The sequence below is a fragment of the Epargyreus clarus genome, unplaced genomic scaffold (genome assembly GCF_041222505.1).
Source record: "Epargyreus clarus isolate Ecla_fem2 unplaced genomic scaffold, WU_Ecla_fem_2.2 ptg000001l, whole genome shotgun sequence".
NCBI classification, from domain to species: Eukaryota; Metazoa; Arthropoda; class Insecta; order Lepidoptera; family Hesperiidae; genus Epargyreus; species Epargyreus clarus.
In genome coordinates, this window is record NW_027332209.1 from 969,935 (window position 1) to 990,117 (window position 20,183).

General features: G+C 33.9%; 1 protein-coding gene across 6 annotated transcripts in view; it reads right to left on the reverse strand.

Moving 5' to 3' along the window:
* The window catches only part of LOC140742784 (uncharacterized), a 64,449-nt gene extending 44,541 nt beyond the window's left edge, over positions 1-19,908 (reverse strand). For 2 of the 6 annotated variants that reach the window (XM_073073813.1, XM_073073804.1), the window contains exon 1: positions 2,895-3,172. The gene's annotated coding sequence lies outside the window, so the exon portion shown is untranslated. Of the gene's footprint in view, positions 1-2,894; positions 3,174-19,745 lie in introns of those variants that run through there. The other 4 variants (XM_073073839.1, XM_073073796.1, XM_073073786.1 and 1 more) reach the window with 4 other exon arrangements.
* Positions 19,909-20,183: the final 275 nt, after the last annotated feature.

Sequence of the window (20,183 nt, forward strand, 5' to 3'; positions counted from 1 at the left end):
TGATATAGAATGTTTATAAATTCAAGCCTAATAAAATTAATCAACGTATTCGTAAATCAATTAACCAAAGTAATTTCTTTGATTAGCCACACAATTATACATTTTTTATAATATAGGAGTAGCAAACGAGCATGCAGTCCACCTGATGGTAAGTGGCTACTGCCGCCCAAGGACATCTGTAATCAACCCCAGATAAAATTAGATATTCCTACCTGAGGTCGGCCACAGATGCGCCGCTACCCCTGAGGACTAAGCTGGAATGTCTCGGGAAAGTATGTCTCCCTTACCACACCCTTCAAACCAGAACACAGTAGCGCTTAACGCTGCTGTGGTAGGGTAGAAATAGGTGTGGCGGTGGTGCCGCTAGAATCAAACCACAAAGGGTTCTACCACCTTCACGATACGCACTTCACATAAATGTACTTAGTACATAAGTACTTAAGTTTATTTTGTGAATGCGTCGGTATGTTCGCATATTTGTAATATGTATGTCGAAAATACATTTCAATGTTACGGAATATCCGGTACGAAATATATGAAGAATAAAAAGGCCAAGTATGAGTCGAACGCCAAACGGTTCTGTACTACCGTAAGTATTTATTATTTTATAAACTTTATAAAAAAAACTTATTTTATCTTTGTATTTGTTGTTATAGCGACCATAGTAATACACACTCTGTAAAAAATTCATTGGCTATAACATTTCAAGAGATGAAGCGCTATGACAGACGGACAGACGTTCGGACAGACAGCGGAAGCTTGGTAATAGATTCTTATTTTTTATTGTTTATGTACGGAACCCTAAAAAAGCAAGGTCTAACCGTTAGATCTACACTATCCAACGCAAATTTCGTATCAAGATTGACCAACAAAATAAAGCAACTTAAGCTAAGTAATTTTCTATGTTCGTTTACTTAATAGTTAGTTAACTACCTATTTCATCTTAGGGCGTTTACTTGATCGTTATCTATTGTTTGCTTAACAAGATAGACTAACAAATTCTATATTCTATGTTTCGGGTTCTGTATCTTAATACAGAACCTCTGTTGGATCATTCGTGTGTTTTGGTTATGTGCCTCTTCGTTTGTCACAGCCTATTTCACCAAACCTTTTGGGCGAAATCTGGAAATTTGGTACTCGTAAAACTGTATATTTTTCCGATGCAATGTAGAAACTGTCGTGGTTTGACTCCGAAGGCATTCTCGTAATGACTATTTCTGTCTAATAACACAATGTTATGCGCTTCCGTGTTTTGATTCGATAATGTGATGAGAGTTAGGCACTTAGACGACGTGATTGCTTGTTAAGTATGTATTATGTATACATACTTAACTTTACTTTATGTTTTACTATTATTTAAATTCAACTGTAAGTGTGCAATAAAGAGTATTCTATCTATGTATGTAGTCTATTTTATAAAATTATTGGATAATAATTAATATAAAAAGAAAAAAAGCTGCCTGCTTATACTTCATTATAAAATAAATTGAGATTAATCCAACAATAACTCTTATGTTAACATTTATGAAGTCTTTTGGTTTAACAGGCATGCCTAAGAATAAGACATACAAACCTACTTATGACATATGCCCGAAACACATAGATAAGTAAAGATTACTCACTCCTAACAAGAAAACGTAACCAGTTTTGACAACTGAAATAGTTGCGTAAAAAAGTTTTGCCACGTCTCCGTGCTAAAATGTCCCTAAAATATTTGAAATAATTATTTATTTATTATGTAAATTACGCAGTATTAGTTATTTATTCGTAAATTTTCTCTAGAAATGGTTTTATTTGTCAAGAATTAAAAAAAAGAACTTAGTAATAAGCCGTTTGTGGCTTCATTCAATTTCAAGGCGGCGAAGTATCTTTACTAATCTATGTTCGTAGCGTGATAAATATAGTAAATCCACGAGTAATAGTGAGGAGTATGTAAAAATAGTTGATTAACAAAAATCTTGTACGGTATGCGTAAAACTAATGTAACGGTGTTAAGTATGTCTGGCAGTTAGTTGGGCAATAGAAATGTCATTCGCTAACCGTCAGGTTAATGTTAAGTAGTTAACGGTGTTAATATGCTCAGAATGTTGAATTAAATAGTGTAAAAAGTCAATAGAAAAAATAATAGTTTTTATGTTCTAATAACAATGCTCTTGATGAACTACATACTTATTAAATAGTCAATTAATTATTTATAATATAATCATCAAATGGTTGAGCAAAAAATGTAGTAGTTTATATTAAGGTTTAAGAAAAAAATGTAGTTATAATAATGTGGTAGTTAAAGTGTTCATTTTAATTTAGTTTCCTAAAACGTAATAATAAATTTATAAAGGAAAGATAGTAAGTAATATAGTACGCGCATATTTGGTTCCGGAATAATTGAGGAATTTTAGGATATTTTATGGAATATGCAAAAAAATGCTACAGTGCGTCGTTACGTCAAGTCTAGACGTAATTGTAGATTTTATAACACAGCTATTGAAGCAAATTTTATTTTTAGCATGAAATCTAGGATGATACTTAGTTTGTGAACTTATGTAGATGAGTAAGCTTTACTAATTCAATGCTTAAAACTATCTAAAAATACCTACTTGAAAAGTTTTTAAATTAAAAAAATCAAAATATGACCAAAAAGAATATATGGCTTTATGTGACACATACTTTTAAAAACCTTTACGAATATGTCAGAATGTTTTATATCACGAAGTAATAAAGTGGCATATAGGTACATATTTATATCAGGATGCCTCTACATTTGGGCGTAATAAAGTTAAAAGCATCCGTCATTCCATTAATGGATCATCTCGTTTGATTACGAAATAAAGCAGAACATTTAGAAGCCTCATTAAAACGTAAACATGTCAAAAATGTAGATAAACAAATCACTTCACCATACTCATCGACCGATATTCCATTTTGAGCCGAAATTCCTTAACACATCGACATCACTTCACATCACTATTAGATCCACTATTTTCGTACACGTTATCTAATTCGATTTAAATTTTAAATTTCGAGTTAGTCAGCGATAATCGATATCACAAACGAGATATCGATTCGAATATAATCGCGTGCAATTATAATATTTAATTCAATTCACGATTTATTTTTTATCTGTGCTCTGTATGGAATGTACAGTAGAGCACAAGCGCACAAATTAAACTGAACGCCTTCTGTGTACATTCGGCGAGATTCGCTTTCGTACCTTGCTCTGTACTGTGACGCCATAGAGCTGGGAACATGTAGACACGGCCTTCGATATCATAATGAGCTTCCACGCGCCAGTTACCTACATTTTTAATAATGGCTGGGTCGAATTAATGCGTTTTATGAGAGTTTACTTAGTTAACTTTGCCATTATCCGAGCAATTTTAAGGAATTTAGTAATTAAGTATCTATTTAATTACCCAAAAATGATATCTTATAAACTTGCTAGACAATGCATTCCGGAGTTATTTCAGACATACATTTTACTCATAGCATTGGGTAAGCATTTTCTAAAGTATTAATATGAATTATTGTATTTTAGAATGTTTTCAATGTGTTTAATTATATGATTTGCATTTATATCGCATTCCATTAATAGACAGTAACTTTGCATGCAATATTTTTTATCATGAACTATCAAGTCACCTATCACTTGAAGGTGGTACAACCCTTTGTGGTTCGACTCCGGCGGCACCACCGCCACACCTACTTCTGCCTTATAACAGAAGTGTTAAGCGCTGCTGGTTTGAAGGGTGTGGTAAGGTAGACATACTTTTCCGAGGCGTTCCAGCTTAGTCCTCAGGGGTAATGGTGCATTTGTGGCCGACCTCAGATAGGAATATCTAATCCTATTTGGGGTTGATTACAGATGTCCATGGGCGGCAGTAGCCACTACCCATCAGTTGGAGTGTATACCCTTTTGCTACTCTAATAATATAAGAAAAAAATCAAACATCCATATTGCAGAAGTGTTTTAGAGAAGCTCATTCCTCCTGTAATTGTTGAGGCCTGTACCCAGGGGTAGAACATAAAGAGCGAAAAACTTTTTATAGCAATATTGTACATTATAATTATTATAATAACAAAAAACGCAACTACTAGAATATAAACGAATCCATTGATAGATCATATACTAAAATTCGTAAGCCGTTTGGGCGTAGAACGTGGTAAGGAATGAGACATACATTACATATGATCATTATCATCCGTAGTGGGAAAAAAGGTTATTTTTATTCTAATAAATGGCCAATTCTACAGTGAGCTAGCTCTGTGTGAAGCAGTGCAGTACCGTCTGTCACACGTGGCTGCCCCAAGTAATGTACTGGTCGGTCCACTGGCCAGCGGAAGGTCTAAAAACGGACTCCGATTGAATAATTCCTTCCACTAGCTTTTTGTTCTTTGAGTAATAGACATACGGGATTTGGAAACGCTAGAATGCACGAAAGTAATATGCAAGTAATGTAAAGTTTTAAAAGAAGATGCTAATGATATCTTGTGTAATAGAAGTACTACTACTGATTTTTTTCCCTGAGGACTAAGCTGGAACGCCTCGGAAAAGTATGTCTTCCTTACCACACCCTTCAAAACTGAACAGACAGCGCCTAACACTGCTGTTATAAGGTAGATATAGGTGTGGCGGTGGTGCCGCCAAAGTCGAACCACAAAGAGTTCTACCACCTTCATTACTACTTAATATATAGCTCGTCAGTCCCAAATTAAACGAATCCAACGACATCTCGTATATCAAAATCCGTCAAGTTGTTTGAGCAATAGGGCATGCTCATAGGCCCGTGTCAGATATAGCACAAACATTTGGACACATATTTGAGCACATGCATGAACACAGTGAAGCGCGAAAATATTTGTTCAAAGCTTGCGTCAAATATTTGCACTTTGCCATTTCGTATCGGTTTTTCGAGCGCACATCAAAGCGCTCAAACTTCATAGTTTAACGAATACGTGTTCAAATGTCTGAGAAAAAGTCTTTGTTGAAATATTTGTTTATGTCTGGCACGGGTCTTAGAAATATACACATGATACGTATGCGAAAAGCATTGTAAAGCTGTCGGATAAAGAGCATGTAGCCTACTTGCCGAAGTAGTCACTGCTGTCCATGACTTGTTACTGACACATAATTGCTAAGAAGCCCTACCTGAGCTAGAATTGTGTACCCAGTGTATTTGAGGTGGAGAGTTCCGGTGATACACAAATACTAAGTATTAATAATCTAGTTCTTATATCTGAATAAGGTGTGACGTTGGTTTTTAACAAGATTTTTATTATATTATTCAAAATTTATTTATTGACACTTACTAAATTTCTACGTATTTATATGTTAAATTAAGATTTTTTATAAAAGGTTATATAGTTAATGTTTTAATAAGTTAGAACTGCCCAGTAAAAAAATATGCAGTGAGCGAACGCCCTAACTCTTAAATTATATATTGCACCTATTGTTTGTTCTTTCGCAATTTTCGCTAGTGTTATGTACGTGTATGTTTTTCTAGAGATTGTATCACATTGAGGGTATTGTTATTGAGCAATGTAGTGGCAAGTATTCAATCTTTCTGTCTATAAGAGTCTGGATGGAGATAAGTTGATGATAAAAAATGTTAAAAACATCGACGCCCATATTTGTAAACTTGACAAGAAACTTTATTATAGCCCTTTATTATACAGTTTTAAAACGACTTTGTTTTACAAAAGATTCATAATTTATAGAAATTGCAGTTGTATAAAATATATTCATAATTGCATCTTATTAGTCTAAATTTAAATCAGCTTAATTACTCTTGAAGTAAAGCCTTGAATCTTATAATTAGCGTTATCTCCAGTAAATCAATTACGATTGATCAATGATATAGATACTTATTTTATAAATATCAAGGTCCTGTTTAGACAATATTTAAGGAAAACAAAAATAAAGTGGAGATAGGATTTTAGAACTACTAAGCACTACTAGGATAGGATACTTTAGAATTTGCCTGCGATACCGCATAGGATATGTTTTTCCTTTTAGGCGTTCTATCTTAGTCCTTAAGAGTAATAAAGCTGTGATAGATTGCAACTAGAACTTCTGGTCTACATGTAAATAGTCTATTACTATGCCTATGATCGGATGCCGTGCTTAGGTACTTGTTCTACTACTTGCATTGCATAAAAAACTGCAAATGTAACTTAATTAAGAAAATTAAGATTATTGGTTTGGTTACAGTTTTCGTTTACGCAATAATTGGTACCTTTCGACTAACAGCGCGAATCCTTTATATAATCCTAGTTTATGAGTAGTTTGTTTCCTCATTATCAGATAGGTTGCAAAAACTCGCACGTTCCACATTGTACTGGCAGATATAACTTACTGCTTTGACTCAATAATAATGGTCTTGTGCTATGGTGACTATCTTCTAGGACAAGTTTGGATAGTTCTTAAAATTAGACATTTACATGTAATCACGCGTCTTAGGCGTCGCAATGAATCTGTGTCCCATAATATTTAGGACTTTATTTTTTTTGTGAAATCTTTAATAGATATCATTTAACATTAGGCTAAATATTTGTTAACTGCATCACTAAAATAATTTGAAAAGTAGTTCCATGAAAAGATGTAGGTTACAGGTGTTCATGAGCGGCAATGACCGCATATTATAAGGTGCACTGCAGGCTGGGTTACTACTTGAATTTTATAAAAAAATAATTGCCACAACAGTGTCGTTGTATTACATAAAATACCACCTACCCCAAACCGTCCCTCTCCTAATATCCCAATACTCCCGTAAACGATTGCCCGAGCTCCCTTTTTCCCCCACGCCCAGTATCCCAAAACCCCCACAAATCACAGACACAGTAGCGAGGCGGTGAAGAAGCGCGCCACGCGCCGCCGAGCGTGTCGTGGCGTAATGTGGCGTGTGTGAAGTAACCCTCTTATGTGCTTACTTCTAACACACTTCATACATCTGAATATTTCGATTTGGAGTAGGTTATTTTTATTTTGAATTTTTATTTTATAACCTACTTCTCATTTGATTTTAAAATATTATATTACTTGGCCAGTACGGTGAACCCCTCTTACTATGCGAGGGGATTTTGCCTAGTGAAACCTTACTGTGAATATATTTTTTTTATAAAAAGAAATCTAAGTGGTAAATTAAACAGTAAGGTAGTGTTAGTGGTAAATTTCAATCTCTCAAACTAACGTATGTACTCGTACATATAAGGTACAGAATTCGAACCTCCGGTCTCTGATCTTTTTAATATAATGGGCGTAATAGACACTAATTTACACTTGCTATTCGTCGAAAATGAACGTTGGACGGAACATACTCATCTAAGAGTTCTCTAAACACACAGGTCTTAAAGATTTGTAAATTATGGAACCTTCAGCCCTTACTCACAAGTTACCAGCGTAGATAGGCAAACATACGAGAAAATTAAATAAATAATGAATGACTTTATATTTAACTAGCTGACCCGGCAAACTTTGTACCGGCTCAAAATCCATTTATCAAAAATATTTCATATAAAATATAGCCTATGTTACTCGTGGATAATGTAGCTTTCGAATGGTGAAAGAATGTTTAAAATCGGTCCAGTAGTTTTTGAGCCTATTCATTAAAATCAAACAAACAAACAAAGTTTTCCTCTTTATAATATTAGTATAGAAGTATAGATAAAGCAGATTTTGAAAATACATACAGACAAATTAATTTTGCCTTTCAAATATTAAAATTCATATTTATGTGATGTATGATTGATTTGGTCACGTAACGCAATTACGGTAAATCGAAGTTTATAATTGTGAAAGTATCGAGTAATAATGCTTCGCTTCGACGAGGAAAGCACTAATTGATCGTAAATGTAATACTAGTACTGTAAATGTAATTTGTATAACCTGCATCAATAAAGATTGTAATGAAAATTGGTGGCGTTGTGCAATAAATATGTTTCTCTCTGACATAAGGAACAAGTAGATAAATAAATAAGTATAGTAATGCTGAAATGTCATTCAGGATTACAATCTTTATTGAAACTAGCTAACGGGTTACATGCGAGAAGTAGTCAAATCAAATCAAATCAAAAATTTTATTCAAAATAGATTCTTTACAGAGCACTTTTTGAATGTCAGTAAAACTACCACCACTTCACAAGGTGTTTCGTTATGGAGAAGAAGCGGCGAAAGAAACTCCATAACACACATCTTTTAAAAAAATGTTTTTTACAATTTTAAACTTAACCTAATAGTACATGTGGAGCTGCATGGAGTAAATGTTTTGTTTAAAATGTCATGTTCGGGAAAGTTTTAGTATTTTTTTTATCATTGAAATATAAAATAGCGTGTCATTGATTTATGTATACTTTTAAATGACAGTAAATATGCAGGTGTCAGAACATCTGAATTTACTTCAAATAGATTAATTTTTGACCAGATGTCGATTTACTTACAGGTGCTCTGCAAAAGATGCACGAAACTGGACGAAATTAACTGTCAAAACTTCCTATCGTAATCAGTACCCTTAGCTACCCAGGAGTGTAGTTTAGCAGAAGAAAAGCGTTATGTAAGTTTTTAATGTTAGTGCGACAATTACACAAGGTCCTGCAACTTATTTCTAAGGGGTAGAAACAAACAACATACAAAACATCTGTGACCGACCTCAGATACGATTTTAATCTTATCTGGGGCGGTCAGGATGTCCATGAGCGGAAATGACTACTTGTCTTCGAGTGGGTCATTACTTATACATATACTTGAAATTCATAAGGTCCTTATTACAATTGCACAATTGACATCAAACGCAATTATGATTTCGAAACTGTCTTGTTGTAAAACATATGTTCCCAATGTTTATGTTACTTTTCTAAGGTCATTTTATTAAAGAACTTTGTGTGCATTTCACACAATTGTGCAGTACTAACAATTGAAATGAAGAATGTTGACAATTTGTCGCAAAATACAGATAATTTGATAAAATAACACAGGACACTAGTTGCGACACTATATTTCATTATGTGGGCGTATTTTAAGTATTTATTGTATTAAAATACTTTTAACATCATCATTGGTATGAACAGTTTGCTTAGTGGTCGAAATTCATACATAATCAGAAATTTTAATTTGTTACACTGAACCTCGTTAATATCTTCCTTGAATAAAAAGAAATTAAAAAAACTGTTGAGGTACATTATCAAACAATTAAATTTTTGCGTAGAATCGAAACGAATGTGTAGGGCAAAACAGACAAATTTCGGTCTTAGACAAAAAAATTTTAGACTGATTTCAATAATAATAGGCGCTAGCCAATGCCTTTATACCTATAGATCTAGATTAATTGAATGCATAGGGAATAAGGGATATATTACACTATTGCACTAAGATCAATTTAAAGCGCGTATCGCGAGATTTCGCAAAGTATTATAGTAGGTAACTTGAAAATATCAAAATGAAAATGTAATAGTACAAGAACTAAGAAATAATAAAACATTTCTTTGTTCGCCATTCGACTGTTACGTATTCACACCTGCCGTGGGGGTTGCAAATACCAAGGCCGGGGGATGCACCTGTGTTTGTGTTGTAGGGGCTATTACTTTGTGGCCAGAGAACGAGCGATTCGAATTATTCTTCATTTAAGTTACATGCTCTTGTCAGAGCGGTGCTGGCAAATGAAAAAAATCTGTTGTTTGTAGAATGCTTCTCCACGTTGTCGATTAGTTTCAAATAAAATCATAGACGTAAAAAAATAAATTAAACATAAAACTTCATATATTCACCATATATAAAGTTTAATGTTTAAGCATTAAAAATGCTAATAATATACCTCTCCATGTGAAGGAAAAATATATAACATTTCAAGTCTCAAGTCGCTTTTTCTCTGGCGACACCATTAGAGGTAAAAAAAGATGGACGGTTAGAGTTGAACGAACAGCTCGAAAACGTAAATATAGAGATGTTAGCGCGTAACTGTTTATAATTTAGCAATAATAACAGTTGCAAGGTTTGGCAAAACACATGCCTCGCTTCTAGGCTAGTTCAAAAGGTGTATGTAGATTTTTTCATGCAATTGTAGCAGCATGTAAGCATGCAACCTACTTAATATTAAGTGGTATCTACCGGAACAGAAACATTTGTAATTGACCGAAAATAAAAGAAGGGCTCTATGCTATTCGTCAAGATAACATATAATTTAACTAATGTCAGTTGCAGATTTGTTGCCGCGAAGTATTACTAGGGGCTATTACATCCTAACGCTTTGTATTTCAATTTAATTTATATCATAACAACTTAAAACTGCTTTGAAGTCAAAATAACCGCAGCGGTGATGCTCACAGGCCGATAAAGAAGAGGTCTATCAGATTTAAACGTGATATTTTTAATAATTATGTAATATTTGATTATATGTATGTAGGTTCATATAATAGGGTTTTGATAGTGGTAGAAATCACTGTAAAGAGTGAGTTAGGCAGAAAAATGTGTGGCGGTGAAACCTTCGGATTCGACCTTTCTAGCACCTAAAGGTTAAACCTTTTAATATTAATTTTAGCATACTAAACATTAACATATGAATTATTATGTTAAGCTTTCGAATAGATCCACATATATAATCGCTAATTGGTAAGAAATCAGGTGAAACGAAGGTGAATACATGAATATAAATCATTGGAGTTCAAAATTAATGAGTGGGCGCGCAGACCTTGGATAGTAATCAGACTAACGCTTTACCCAAGTATATGAATCTTGAATGACTTCATCTGTATGTAACAAAAGACATTCACAGTGGATTCGAATGACAAAGAGTATATTTGTGTTAAAATATTGCTTATTTCGACATTAATCTTATGAATTATTAATAATATACAATATACATCCTTATAAGGTCTGCTTTAACCTTTATATTTTAGGTAGAAAGTTCACATCTAATTAGAATAAGAACGAGAAAAAATTTAGCCAAGTTAAAGGGTTATCCGCTATTTTTTCAGAAAGACAAATACTTATGCTACCATCGTACTGAAATACCTTAATTGAGGATATCCAGAAACACAGCGGGTTAGGCTTTTTCAGTGTTACGCGAAAAAGATAGCGCGTGATTACGAAACACGTGAATTCCCAAATCAAATAAATAGTCAAGAAAAGTCACGCACTACAACTAGATAAAAATAATCTGTCATGTGTGTACATTATCGCGAGATGTGTGGAAGTTAACAACATATCAATTATCCGTAACAACTTTAACTCATAACATTTCGCGAACTTTCATTATCGATTCGAATTTGAATACTATACTCGAATGTAACCTCTATTACCATAGCTATAAGGGTAATTTTAAAAATTACAGTTAGCGAAGTTTCTCAAACAAAGATTAGTTAAATATAAACTCTATAAACTTAGGTATAAAGTTAAAATTTGCACGTTTACCTATGGATACTCTAAAACCATACAGTTCATAATATTTAATAAGCTTAAGCACCTTACATAATTTTAAATGTGGTCACGCAACTCTTTTACTGTAATATAATAGGCAAGTGCTAAAATATATTGCATTAGTAATTTTAATTTAATTAAAATATGAACTTCCAAGAACCTTACCTTGTCAAATGCTAGTTAAATGACGCGAAACTAAACCTTCAGGTCGATAATCTTTCTAGAATACTAATATGAAACTCTAAAGGGTATACGAGACTAAATACATTTTTAGAGCATGAAATTGAGGTGAGGTAGAATTGAATTCTTAATAAAAAAAAAAATAGCTTCACAGGTCAAAATGACCTTATATTAAAATTTACTAATTTCTGTGTGTTAAAGGAAGAGTATAAGCTAGCAAGCGACTAAGGGAAAATCTAGGAGATGAATACCGTCTCCGTTCTTAGTTACGTATGAATTGTTATCAGTGTTATCACTAAATGGACAGTTAAATACGCAGCATACCAAAAGGCCCTTTTTAAAGGAAGGATTATCAATTCAGATGATAATAACTTCTAGGCTGATGGAATGGAAAATATATTTCTGCGTGAGGTATCTAACTTAGTAGTAAACATATGCCTGAGCTATAAATTTATAGACTTTTTAAAAATAGATAGATCAGTAACGGTAGACGGTCTGACATTTAAGTTGCAAATTATCTCAAAACTCTACCTAGAGTCAAGGTAGAGTCTTATTTTAGTGTAAAAACATAATGATATGTTTATAGTAGTGGTTAGTTTCGCATCGTATCATTACAGGTTAAGACATGATAGGTTATATCGATGGATAAATGGGTAGGTCAGTATAGGTGTATGTAAATTATAGTACAAATTAAAAAGGTATTTTTATGTGTTGTGTATAAAGATGTATTCATAAGTACCCTTACCATGAATCTTTACGTTGTGACAAATATGATTGTTTTGGTATTTGTTTACGTATCTGCCCATACAATTTCCAATCCCTAGCGGATTGTGTCAGAACTTGGAAATTGTATGGGCCAATACGCAAACAAATACCAAAACAGTCATATTTGTCAAAACGTAAAAACTCATGGTAAGGGTAAAGGTGTGGTCTATTTTGTTTATTACATTATAGGTCAGTATAGGTGTTTTAAATTATAGTACAAATTATAAAGGTATTTTATGTGTTGTGTGTAAAGATGTGTTCACAAGGTATCATCTATTTTATTGGTCAAATCAGTTATTTAGACCCAGTGTTTTAGTATAAAGCTAGTTGAATCGAGGGCAATTGTACTTAAACGTTGTTTTTCTTTTATCAAATTATTACCAATTGTTTTGCTTTCAAAAATGTAAAAGATATAAATAAAGTATGATAAATTGACCTGGTCAAAGTAACGTTAAATTTAAGAAAACAATAGGTGCGAAAAAATATTTTTTCTTGGTTCATGCTCATGAGTTTCGTCGACTCTGTTTTCTTAAACTTAAAGCTAAAGTACTGGATGACCGAGCTTAGCTCGGTGTTTCTTAACCGACTTCAAAAAAGGAGGAGGTTCCTCAATTCGACCGTATATGTTTTTTAACAACATTTTCTGAAAATATAACCTACCTAGATCGATTCATCGCCCCCGAAACCCCCTCAATACAAAATTTCAAGAATATCGATATCGAATATCGTTGATATAAATGTATATATACAAGAATTGCTCGTTTAAAGGTAAGTATTAAATATAGCAGCGACACTGTTTAGCACTCGTCAATGAAAATAATTGTAATGATTTTATGTTTGAGAGGAAAAACTGGTGTAACATTCCTCACATTATTAACGTCAAATCCCACTCTTAACAAAATGGAGGGCTATCTTTGCATAACTATCAAATGTGTAAAACTGACACATTTGATAGTTATGCAAAGATAGCCCTCCATTTTCAGTAAGGATTTTGCAAACAAAGAACTATAAAAATCGCACGACGCTTTAAATAGGAGCTACCCAAGTCCAGTTAAGGTCAGGATTTTGTAACCAATAAAAATAATTCGCTAAGTGCGAGTCGAACACGCACACGGAGGGTTCCGTACCACCAAATTTTAATGAGTTTTAGCATTTCTTATCATAACAGTCAAAAAAGTAAATGCATTGTGAAAATTTGAACTGTCTGTCTATTACCGTTCAAGAGATAAAGCGAAAAATGCTGAAAAATAGCGGCGTATGGCCTTTATTTTCAAGATTTCTTTATTTTTAGTTTCAGTTGGTATGGTTTCTCTAACTTTTTCGGATTAAGAAATCGAGCCATGTGACAGATGGACTGACAGCGGGCGACTTAATAGGGTTCCGTCTTATACTTTGGGTACGGAACCCAAAAAACCATAAATTCATGCGAATCCCAAATAATGACGTAACGACAAACGAGTGTGGGTGGACATATTGTATTGTGATTAATGCTTATAATGGCAACATAGAAATCAGATCGCTTCCTGACCGCGGTATCTTTAATCTGTTTTTGTTTGTAATTGTTACTCAATGTTTAGGAGAGCTATAGGTCTGCACGTGACTTTGTTTGAGCTATATGTCAATTTCAAATAGTATTGAAGGCCGATCTGAATTCGGTCATAGAAGCGTTGGTATTGAGCGCTAAGTTGAACCGCCTTGGACAAGTATTTCACTTACCACATCTATAATCAAGTCAGGGGAGATTTTATTACCTGAGGGAGGTTGAACCTAACGACAAAGCAGACGTGCTACCCGATGGAAGGCAGTCAACGTCTCCTACATTTGCAACACCACAGGAGTCGTCATTGTGTCGCTTGGTTTTGAAGAAGAGCTCTTTTTACAACTTTTTTGAAGAGTTCTATGTCATAGCGTTCCGGGTACACCTCCGAATTACGGTAAAAGACATAATCTACAGTAAAAGTATATGCAGTAGTTACTCTTTAAGCAACGTCTACGATTTTAAAAGAGGGAGGTAGGCCCCTTGGTCTTTACAATTGAACTTAAGCATTACTACCAGTAGTTTCAAGATGGTTAGACTTTTGTCTAGTGACGGTTGTAATCACTGAGAACTGAAACTAAGATTTCTTATATACAATTACACAAAAATATTATTAATTGAATAATTTTATTAAGTTATCAAAAAGTATAATCGACATTGTTGTAAGGTTGCGAAGTTACAAAGGCCACTTCCCACGCGTATGGACATGGAGTAATTCCAAAATAATTGCTATTACAAAACACAATTAACTTTTGCTAAGCATTACTTGCATATTGGTACCTTGATTATAAAAAACGAAGTCATTTTAAGCAAAGGTACGGATAAACATATTTGTACTGTGTAATAGCAGTGTTTAGCGCTGCAGTTTAAAAAAATCGGACAATAATAATATACACTTATTTAATTATTATTATATACATAATAATAGCTTCATATTAAGTTATAAATGATTTTTAAATTGTTATCCCCATTAAAAATTGAGTGCACAATATACAAATTAATGAATATGTATATTACGTTTGACAACCGACCAGCAGTAAGCAAAGGACTCCACAAAATGTTTTTACTTTTACATATTTTTGTGCAATAGTGCGCGAATATGACGTCATCAGGGTATGATATGACTGATCAGTTAATATAAGGTACTAAGCGTTTTATTATATTGCTTCTCCATTAAGGTTATATGGAAATTATGGCGATTCATTTTGGTACCTCCAATCCTTTTAAATTATAGGGTTTTGTTTTAGACCGAGGTAATTTTTAAGGTGTAGTTTTTACACTTAAATAAGTAATTTCAGCATTACAAGAGACGTAATGTGGTTCTAATGTTCCCTAATAAAGTTATTCGAACACTTCATTTCATTTTGTACTGAAGGTTGGTAAAGCCAATGGTTCAACCGGTAGGTATTACAATCAAACCCAATTCTACTGTAAAAGTGTTTTGCGTTTCAGTCGAAGGATGTAGATGTCGACTCACTGACATATGAGGACCATCTAAGTCATTAGGCGACTAGTGTCAATCATCTGTTATTCTTCACCTGTATGCTATCTGCCATCGGTTATTCCGGGCTTCAGGTGGAACTTCTTCTATATGGAGTTGATCAAATATGTCCATGGGTGACAATGACCACCTAACATCAGTAGGATTACATGCTCCTATAAAGTAGCAATATTATAATGTTGAAAGTGGTAGAACCCTTTGTGTTTCGACTCCAGCGGCATCATCGCCTCACCTATTTCTGCCTCATAATAGCAGTGTTAAGCGCTGGTTTGAAGGATATGGTAAGGGAGACATACTTTTTCGAAGCGTTTCAGCTTAATCCTCAGGTGTAGCGACGCATGTGTGGCCGACCTCAGGTAGGAATATCTAATGCTATCTCGGGTTGATTACATATGTCCATGGGCGGCAGTAGCCACTTAGCATCTGATGGACTGCATGCTCGTCTGCTACTTCTATATTTTAAAAAAATCATAAAAACTGGTGAATTACGGGCAAGACCACACCTAGCCACAAAGTTTCCGAGGTTTACCAATAAGCAGGCCTTATAAGGACGTGTTGTGTGCGGGTGTTTTTAGCGGATACATTACAATTTGTTGCTTGAAATTACTCGCCTACGCGTTGTAAAGTGAGATTTAGATCTATGTATATTTTACATGGACAGTATATAGTTGTTTTTGTTTTTAATGGTTGTTCTACATACGACCACACGTAAAGTAAGGGAAAGTCTCATATTACAACCTTTTAGTTTCACCTGTCCCAGTGTTTGGAATGAAGTCTGGCAAGCTAAATTTCACCCACTTCCCAGTGTTCGCTTGAGCTGAAATTTGTCACGTATCTTTTTATCATAGGAGCCAAATAGAAAATGACTGCAAAAGTGTAAAAGGGCGAAATATTCTAAAAGTTAAATTCGCAAAACTACAAAGGAGATTGGTAAATATCCTAAAATTCAATTCAAAGTGTGCAATTGTTAATTACCCAAGCAGTAAAACGCGCAAAGCGTATGAAGACGGTAGAATACTTTGTTTACAACAGCAGTCGTAAGTGCTTCGGTCTTTCGGTTTGAAGGGTGCGTCACGGACACAATACTTATCTGAGACGTTTCAACCGGACTAACCGCAGGGGATATCGACGCATCTGTGACTTCAGGATTCTAATCTTATCTGTGGTTCACCACAGATGTTCATGGGCATTGTACGGTACTTAAAATTATAATTAAAAACAACTTGAATGACCCGCCAAGTACGCACCGCTTTGATAATAACCGCATTTATAAAAACCGAGCTTTTGCCCGCGGCTTCGCTCGCGTTACGAAGTAATATTTTCATCCCCTATTTTATCCCCTTGGGGGTAGAATTGATCAAAATCCTTTCTTAGCGGATCCGTCCAGTGGTTTGGGCTGTGCGTTGATGATCACTATGTCATTCAGTCACCTTTGAGTTATAGTATATATTTAGATACCTTATTTTTACTATTACAAATTTTTAATTTCTTGGTCAAACATACTTGCAAAGTAACGTACTCGTACCTATTCCTTCTTTTTCTATTTTACTTAGTACTAAGTAGATTTACTAAATAAGTACTAAGTAGTAATCGTTGCGTGAAAGTAGCTTCAATACTAACAGTAATTTGCGGACAGGTAAGTAATTTAACAGTAATAGCCATTTGCTCTTTGATGTTAATATTACTTAATTTTATAACTAAGTAATAACACCGCTTTATTAGGGTTGACAACTCTTTACCGTTGCTAAAAGTATTATACATAAAAGTTTAAAAGTAATATTTTGTGTGTAAAACATATACTTTATAAGACTTTATTATTCCGTTTGTGTTTTATTTTATTGTATTATTGTTCTATTGTTAAGATACCTAATATGTTTATGTCTTCCATATTGTTTTTTTAATAGCACGCATTTCAAATGGCGACTGAAACTATTAAACATGTCTCTACATTATCAAGCCGTTAACAGAATACAGCAACACTTAACGTTTAACACTGCTGTTATAAGTTTGTCGGTTCTGAAAGTAGAACCTAGCTAGGCGGAGCAGATAAGCATACAGTTGATGTTAAGTGGCTACTGCCACCCACGGACATCTGTAATCAACCCCGGTTAGATTAGATTCACTGCTATTATTAGGCAGAATAAGCGTGACGGTGGTGCCGCTGGAGTCGAACCACAATCGGTTCTACCACCTTCATCTCTACAGTATTTACAAACTTAAACGCTGTTGAATCCGCGCATCCTAGCTCGTTTTATATATAAAGAATGCCAATTAACCTGGTGTTCTTTTTTGTAATAAAAAATGTATCTTAAGGCTGTAATAAAATCTGTACAGGTAGTCGATTTCCTTCGAGTACAGATGCACAATCTCACCTGCTTCCGCTGATAAATATGAAACTAGTAATTCTCTTGATATGAAAGGATATGCGAGATTGTATCGGAAGGTATGTAAATAATAATAAAAAACATCAGTACCTATGCATGTTATAAATAAAAGTTGATATGAGTAATATAACTATAAAACATTATATTTTAAAGATAAATATTGAACTAGTAATTATCTTTATATGAAAGGATATGCGATATGGATATGTATCGGAAGGTATGTAAATAATCATAAAAGATATCAGTACCTACAGCCTCTGGACGTAGGTCCCTCAATACCTATGCATGTTAGAAATAATAGGTTGATATGAGAGAACCTGGAAAAGCTTCTGGTAACCGGAAAAGTTGAAGGAAGGAGACCCCGGTGGCGCAGTCCGATGCGTTGGTCTGACCAAATCCGCACAAATCTCGACACCACGGTATACAATGCTCTACACATAGCCGAAAATAGAGGCAGATGGCGCGAGATCATAAAGAGAAAGATAACTAATAGAGACCACGACCCTCAGCATTGAGGAGAACGACGCAAGGAGGAGGACGAGAAGTATTATTACAAAATATTACGATTACATTATAATGACTTTATTTTTTTAAACTAATTATTATAGTCTCTTGAATATCTAAAATAAATTATTTGTTGTTAAAATTTGGTATATATTTTTGTGTATAATTTTAAGGTTTAATTTGTGTCAGCCCTACATGTAACAAAACCGAAGGGTCTACACGCAAGGTCGATATCACTTAGCATCACGCGAACCGTTCAATAATAACCACTGTTACGTTTTTATCTTTTTAGATTCCACAAAATGTATGGGAAAATGTTAGTGTGCCCCACTTTACTTGGAATGATGAAAAGGGTTACAATATATTTCTTTTTGGGTTTTAAGGAAAAAGAAAAATATTTTGTTGTAATAATTCTTTATAGACTTAAAGAAGAAAGTAAAGTCGTTCATTTAGCACTAAGTGAGTAGTATAACAAATAAGACATGACTTAGCAGTCAAATCAGTCTGAAATTCCGAGGTTTTTGGATTCGATCTCGACCAAAACAAATCTGAGTAACGGTATTTTCCAGTACATTCATTTTATCTGATCAGGTAGATTTTTCATTATTTTGGTGAAATTAGATCTGAAATTCGATGCAAAAGTCTAATAAGTTGTGCAGTCCACAGACAAAAGCTACATAGTTATATTTATGGAAAGCTTTGATTGCATAACCATAAGAAAATATTTATCCAATACATATATCTACGATATAAACTTCGTCTTCATAACCATTACAAAACTTAAGGTGACAAAGCAGTCATAACAATGCACCCGATCATAATCGGACATGAATTAATTTAAACAAAACAATAGAAGCCTGACAAGCGTGACAGTCAAGCGCGTTGAAGTCTTTTGTTGCGCTACTCTGTCTGGGTGCGTTTATAGTGACGCCGAAAACATTACACTATCTAAGTAAGTATATAACGTGATTTTTATTTATGTTATAGAAAAAAACATCTGAATGGCATTAAAATAAAAATTAAAGTACATAATATAAATAAAATTGTATATTGGTACATGAATTAAAATGGGTAGCATCATATCATAAAATAATCATCAAATATTTTACGTAATTATAAATTAACGCAATGTAATTAATTTCTAATTTTTTTGCTTCGTGTTGAGAAGTTTAATTTATTTTTCCTAATATATTTTTTAATTTAGATTTCCTAATAAACAATTCTTATGAAAATTCTTTACATAATGAATAATTGTTTTTATTCAAGCTCAATTATTATTTGTAACTATTAAATAATTTGTAAATTATTTTATTCATGACTTTCATAAGTAACCTTATATATACTTCGTAGCGCCATCTATGTACTAGACGAAGCACTAATATAATGTTAGTAGGCGGGAACGCAATCGTCGTTTCTAGGTTAGAACAGTTTACGCAAGTGTTGTAAATAGTCTATTTTTCCATGAAAACTCACCCTGAAAATTGGTGGGAGGTCCCAAAATGCCTCTACGTCTCGGATCCAGTTTGAAAACAGTCGAATTGAGTCGAGAAACACAGAATTACGCGCGAAAAATTCACTTTCACTCAACATTTGTAACATAAGAACGAAACTTAAAATTAACCACATTCCGATTCCATTATGGCGATTCGATTTCTATTTTTTTTAAGTTTTATTATTTGATTGATTCCGTGATTCCTTTGTTACCGCTGGTTTGATTGGAGCGAGATTTTGATCTGTTTGGTTTTCGGATCACGCATCGCAGGTGTCTCGGCTGTGCTCGTGTGTGTTCGCTGTGTTGATGTGTGCGACACACGTCTTAGGGAGGAGGCGCGGGTTCGATAGACCTTGGTCTTTGTATTATTAACTTTAATCATCATAGATTTAATTGGATATCGTAGAACTCTTTGTGGT